Source organism: Pseudonaja textilis, chromosome Z (genome assembly GCF_049901715.1).
Source record: "Pseudonaja textilis isolate UNSWEBS1 chromosome Z, rPseTex1.2, whole genome shotgun sequence".
NCBI classification, from domain to species: domain Eukaryota; kingdom Metazoa; phylum Chordata; class Lepidosauria; order Squamata; family Elapidae; genus Pseudonaja; species Pseudonaja textilis.
Genome location: NC_142008.1, coordinates 110,087,172 through 110,094,185, shown reverse-complemented (window position 1 = coordinate 110,094,185; position 7,014 = coordinate 110,087,172). Strand labels below are relative to the sequence as shown.

Here is a 7,014-nt window from a genome sequence, read left to right as displayed (position 1 = left end):
CGATAAATGGGGAATATACCTGCCCAATTAAAATAGAGAAAGGAGTCAGACAGGGTTGCTCACTCTCACCCCTGCTCTTCATATTATCATTGGAAACATTACTAATATATATTAGACAAAATTCAGACATAAAAGGATCAAAGGTTAAGAAAGAAGAATATAAGCTGCAAGCGTTTGCAGATGACATGATTTTTTTTATCGAACAGCCAATTGAAAGAGGACAAAAACTGATAAATGAATTAGAACAATTTGGAGTAGTTGCAGGATAAATAATAGAGAAATAGATAAATAAATAATAGAGAAAAATAATAGAGAAAAAATGAAATTAAGGATTAAAAATCTAACAGGAAAATGGAAGTTAGAATTAGAAAAGGTCATGGGATTTCAAATGATAAAGAAAGTTAAATACTTGGGAATATGGCTGACAGCACATTGCAAAACACTAAAGGAAAATAATTATGACAAACTATTGCAAAAGGTAAAGAAGGATTTAGAAACAGGGGATAAACTGCAACTCTCATTATTAGGTATATTTGCTATGATTAAAATGTCTATTCCCCCAAAATTTCTGTATATATTTCAGACGATACCAATTAAAGTACACAAAAAGTATTTTGAAGAACTTAACCACAAAATTCATTTGGCAAAAGGAAAAACCAAGAATAAATTTAAAGGCAATGCAAGATATGAAGAGCCGGGAGTGTGGGTGGTAGCCCTTCCAAACTGGGAGTTGTTCTATAGTGCAGCCTCCTTAGTATGGTTGAAGGAATGGGTGAATTTAAACAAACAAGAGAATATTAGCTTTAGAAGGCCATGACTTACAGAGGGAGTGGCATGCTTTTTTATAGGATATCGGGAAAACCACTCAGAAATACTTTCACAGACATTTAATTAGAGATGCATTACTGACCAACTGGAAGAAAATAAGGAAAAAAACATTATTTAAAGATACCAATCTGGATTTCAACAATGGAAGCGATGATCCACCCAAATAATTTGGATATTACTAAGATGATTAAATATAAGGACTTATTAGATGCGCAAGGAAATTTGAAACTGTGGCAAGATCTTCAGAGATCAGGGAGTACAAATTGATAGATGGGTATATTTTCAAATTCAGAGTAGATATAAACAGGATAAGAAAGAATTTGGAATCAATAATAAATTCCAGCAACTAGATAAAATTTTATTAGGCCCAGATAAAAAAATATATATAACGAATTTTTTAAATTATTTACTAGAGACAGAATTAGAGGAAGAAATTGTCAAAGGGAATATGATAGCCTGGAGTAGGAATATAGGACGTAGTATTACCTTAATAGAAAGGAAGAAGGTCTGGAGTAGAGACAACAAAATTACAAAATCAGCAGCTTACAAGGAAAATGCCGACAAGATGTTTTACAGATGGCACCTTCCCCCCCCCTCAAGATTAGCAAAACTGCACCCCAACATGAGTCCAAATTGCTGGAAATGTAAAGAAAAGGAGGGAAATTTCTTCCGTGTGTGGTGGTCTTGCATAGAGGCTCAAAATATTGGCAGAAAATTAGAAAATGGTTGGAGGAAATGACAATAGAAGAGATCGAATTTAAACCAGAATTCTTTTCATTAGGGATTTTTAATAAACAACTCTCAAAAAAAGTAAAGTACACAACAATAAATATTTTGACAGTGGCCAGACTGGCCTTTGCACGATGTTGGAAGCAACCTCATATTCCATCAGAGGAAATGATTATTGAAAAAAATAGCAAACTGTGCAGAGATAATCTGTGCAGAGATTAACTTTGGCATTAAAAGGAAAAGATACATCACTGTATTATGGCAGCTGGAACTGCTGGTACGAATGGATGGAACAAAGATCGAATAAACAACAAAGGGCAAAAGAAAATAGGTTATAATCGTAGTAGTGAATATATATATATATATATATATATATATATATATATATATATATATATATATATATATATATTCGCACAAGGAGTAATTGTATAAAAGGGTACAAAAGAAGGTGGAAAAGAAGGTCCCACAAACTGTCAAGGACAAAATAGTTTTTAATTGTCTCCTGAATTTTCTTTTTCGCTTTTTCTTCTTTATTTTTTTTTCTCTTCACATTTATGTATGTGTTGTTTGTCTGTTTTAATTGTAAAATTAATAAAGTTTTTTTTTTAAAAAAAGAAATTGGCCTATGTTTCATCCTTGAAGGCAGAGGAGCCTGTCTCTAAAGAAAAGATCTTTTGGAGGTTAATGAGGCAGATCTTTCGGGACACCTTCCCAAGAGAAACCGGATGTATAAGAGAGTTCCCCATGCTATGATCTAGACTCTTCTTCCCACTGAGTACACCATCTGTCTTTGTGTGCATGGAAGGGTGCACGACAGCCAATGGAATACAGAAAGAATCAACAGACGATGGGAGGTGAGAATTAACAAGCAATTAGCTAAAGAGAAGAGCTTGACCAAATAGGTATTATTTAAATTCTTCCTTAGCTTAAAAGTGAAAGGTGAACATAGTGGTGTGCTATCTGTTCCCTTTTTCTTTTTTCCTAATGAGGATCAGGAAACTAAATAACACTAATAAATATGTGTTTATTTTAGCATATTTACACAAGCAGTCCATGTCACAAGCATGTGGCTCTGGGCAGCATGCAACAGAACAGTGAAAAACTCCATCGCAATCTAAAACTAATCAATCTTCAAATGTTTTGCATGTACAAACATGGCTTCTCTTCAGACAGACTTTAGGAGTGGTCTAGACAGGAACTACTTGTGGTGGAATTTATAGAAGACTGGAAGAGACATAAATCATAAGTATAACTACAGTAGGTATGGGATTCTTTAGCTATCCACCAATTTATAATTATGATGAGTACTCGTTGAACTTTTCCATAGTGTCAACTTTCTAGAAATAAAGCCAGTTTAGTAAATTATTTTCTAAATCTCAACACTTTTGTTGAATTTGGACAGAGAATTGGCATGGTGTTCTGTCCAGTCCATATTTATCACAGTTGTTGAGTAGCAAATTCCCAGGTTTTTTATTCCTTCTGGATCTGTTTTTTTTTTTTAAGAGGGGGAAGAAAGGATAATTGTTTTGGAAGAGATGTAGTGGTGCAGGCTTAATTCTGCTGACTGCCAGAAATTAGATCCTGATCAGCTCAAGGTTAACTCAGATAATTAAACAGTTAATTAAATTAAAGTTTGTTGTACTTCCTTTTCCTGTCTTTTTTATGTTTATGTTCTTTGATTTAGTATTTCTTATAACCTCTGCCTTTGCATCAGTTGTCGACTCTGATAAAAAGAATTGTGTGATTTAATTGAGACACCTAGTTAGATGATAGATAGAAAATTATCTATCTATGAATATATGGGGTGGGAGGGGAGAAGATTGATGAGTTTTTAAAGATCTTCCATTTTTCATCTTAAAACTGCTAAATCTTTAAAGCTAAAATGAGACATAATTCGAACCCCAATCCTAACTCAGCTATGAACTAACAGATCAGCAAAATTTAATTCTGATAGAAAAGAATATTTGTGAATCAGATAGAACCGTGGGCTCCTTGGTGCTCTCTGCACTTTGTGGTTTTCTGACAAACATTTCGTTATCAAACTTGGTATCATCATCAATGCTCCTTGAAGATGTTAACTAGTTTGGTAATGAAACACCTGTCAGAAAAACCATCAAGTTCAGAGAGCACCAAGGATCTCACAAACTTTAGTCCATGTGAAAGTTCTCAGCAAAAATCTTTATCTAGAATACAGAGTGATGATGTCCCAAATATTATGGATCTTGAGTAATCAGGCATAAATTCTGTTATATGTACTATATGTTAAAAGATGGCGACAGCAAATAGTACCAAAATCCAAGAATTCATTTTGATGGGCTTTGGAGATGGGCAGAAGAAATGCCCACTGCTCCTCATTTTTTCACTGCTCTCTACATCCTTACTTTGGCTGAGAACGTCATCATTATCACTGTGGTGGTCCTGGACACCATTTTGGCCCAGCTTCCCATGTACATCCTCCTGAGCAACTTCTCCAGGCTAGAGATGTGTTACCTGAGCACAACGGTGCCTTGTATAATCTTGGACCTGACTTCACCAAATGGGACCATCTCCTTCCATGCCTGCTTTCTCCAGTTCTACATCTTCTTTAGTCTTGGTGCCACCGAGTGCTTTTTCCTGTCAATCATGGCCTTGGATCGCTATTTGGCTATCTGCCACCCACTACGTTACCCCTATATCATGCCTCCCCATTCCTGCTATGCCCTGGTGGCTGTCTGTTGGATTCTTGGCTTTCTGTGGAATCTAACCCTAGTCATTATGATCTCCAAGTTGGACTTCTGTGGTCCCAACATCATTGACCATTTGATATGTGATCCTGGACCCATCCTTTCCTTGGCTTGCTTTCCACTTGGAAATATGCTCCTTCATTATCAATTAGCAATGAGCACTCTAGTAATCTTATTCAACTTATTCTTTGGTGTGTTATCCTACAGTGCTGTTGTTCTCACCTTGGTGTAAGCCATTCACCAAAGTGGCAGTAAGAAGGCTTTCTCCACCATATCTTTCCATCTCATGGTGGTCACCCTTTTCTATGGTTCCATAGCAGGAATATATGTAGCCCCAAGTGCAGAAAGCCAATCAGGTATCATAAAAATAGTTACTGTCTTCTATACTGCCATTACACCCTTTCTCAACCCTATGATCTACTGTCTGAGGAATGATCAGGTGAAGGAAGCCCTGGGCAGAGTGCAAAGAAGTAAGGTAACTGTACTGAGATTTAATGTAAATAAATGCTAGGAAACTATAAGAAAATAGTATAAATATAACTAACCATCCAATCAATGAGTGTTCTGACCCAAACCCTTTTCCAATAAAACAAATAATAACCAAAGGGAACAGAAACCTTTTAATAAGTCTTAGGAATCCCCAGTTAAAAGGCTGCTGCAAACTAATTAACTTTGATAAGCACAAACCTTGCCAAAACTGTGCAAGACTGCCAAGAATAATAGATACAAAATATTTCATAACACAAGAGTCTTCAAATACCAACTTAAGATGTCCATGAGGCTGAACTTCAAAACATCTTTGCTTCCTGCAAAGAATATTCACTTCACAGCTACCTTTTATCTTCTTGAAGGAGGGGCCATTACCTTGCAGCCTTACTCCCGAATCGCCTGTGCTGCTCTTTCCTGCGAGCAATCCTGTGTGCACACGCACTTGGCACAGGCTCTTCTGGAACCTCCTCATCACTGCTGCCAGCCCCCACAATCTCTGAAGGCAGCAGTCCACTTCCTAATGATTCTGGCCTCTTATCTGAGTCCTTGCTCTCCTCAGCCATCTGCACCTGCTGCCGGCTAACCACAACAGTGAGATAAACAAATGTGGTCTCAGTTTGGAAAACAGGAGTATCGTTTTCTCATGAAGTTTTCATGCCCTTCTTGTCCATCTCTTCACTCTCTTAGTTTAGTATAGTTTTTAATAATAATTTAATAATAATAATTTAATAATAATATGCAACGGATCAGCAGTTAAAGATGATTAGCTTGACAATTAGAAAGCTGAGTCCAGGTTTGAGACCCGAGCACTACACCACAGGGTGAGCTCCTGTTCCTTGCTCCAGCTCCTGTCCATCTAACAGTTTGAAAGCATCTAAATGTAAGTAGATAAATGGTACCACTTTGGTGAGAAGGCAACAGTGTTCTTTGCACCTTAGTGTATTGTCCTGCTGACCACATGACCACAGAAATGTCTTCAGATAATGGTGGCTCCCTCAGTTAAGAAATGAAGATGAGCACTCCCATGTCGCGTTGAGCGACCGGTCTGTTGTTTCGGCTTACTGGTTGATTGCTAAATTCCTCTCAGAGAATAACCCTCGCAAGGGTGAGATAAAGTAACCCTCGCAAGGGTGAGAAAATAGCCCTCGCAAGGGCGAGATAGCGTGGGACCCTCGCAAGGGTGAGGCTAGGCAAGACTCTCGCAAGAGTGATTGCCAAGCAAGCGCAAGAAATAAAACACACAAAACACAAGCGATCTTCAAATGAGGCAACACTTTGAGCCTGGGAGAGATCGGATTCCCCGGTTGCGCTTGGAACAGATGGAAATGTCCCGGCTTCTCTCCTTCCTTGCTCCTTGCTCTTCCCAGGCTTTTAGCTGTCCTCCTTTATTGTGCTAATTCAAGGGAGGAGGTGAGAGAGGAATTTTACAGGAAGGTAAAGAGATACAATGTTAATCTTTTAGACCAGTCTACGTGACATGAGCAACGAACTCTGTAATTGCTACTTTGTAACTGCTATAGATAAGCATATCTTCTTTGAATACACATTCTTTGTCTGCGGTTTAATCTTTTATTAACTCCCTTCCTGTCAGTGCTTTCCTGCTATAATGTTCTGAATTGAATACGTGCTCTTTAGCAAGATTTCTTTTTGTGGAAAAATACAAGACAGAGCCAAGGTAAAATAGTCACAATTCCTCCTTTACTTTATTTTTGTGCTCATGACTCTAGGTAGAGTTCTTTCTCTTCCAGAGTAGTCTCACAAGGTGGCAACAAGCCCTTCGGTTTGTTGATGCCTTGCAGAACCAGCTCATACGAGGAGAAGTCCTCATCCCCGAGTCGTGGCTGGACCGAGTTAAGAAATTTTCTTTGGGAGAAAAGAAGTTATTAATGTCTATTTCCTTCTCTGACTCTTGGTCAGAGTACCATTCCAACAGCGGTTTTTTGACCTGATCTTTTGATTCAATGCTGGATGTAAGAAAGCTAACTGTTTTTTGAGTATTGTTAATTTCATTGTCAAATGTTTTCAAACGATCCCTCAATAATTTTAGTAAACGTCCTATTACACATGGACCAATAGTACATGCAAGAAGCAATAACACAAGAGGACCTATTAAGGCTGATAATAGTGTTGTTAACCAGAGAGAAAAATTAAACATGCTTTGATACCATGACTGTCCTTGTTGTCTTTCATTCTCTCTATCCTTCAATCGTTTACGTAATTCAAGCCATGGAATCTTTAACAA

At 37.6% G+C, this 7,014-nt stretch overlaps 1 pseudogene; it reads left to right on the top strand.

The window, feature by feature from the left end:
- The first annotated feature begins 3,829 nt into the window (after positions 1–3,829).
- LOC113449558 (olfactory receptor 11H6-like) lies at positions 3,830–4,794 on the top strand (annotated as a pseudogene).
- Positions 4,795–7,014: the final 2,220 nt, after the last annotated feature.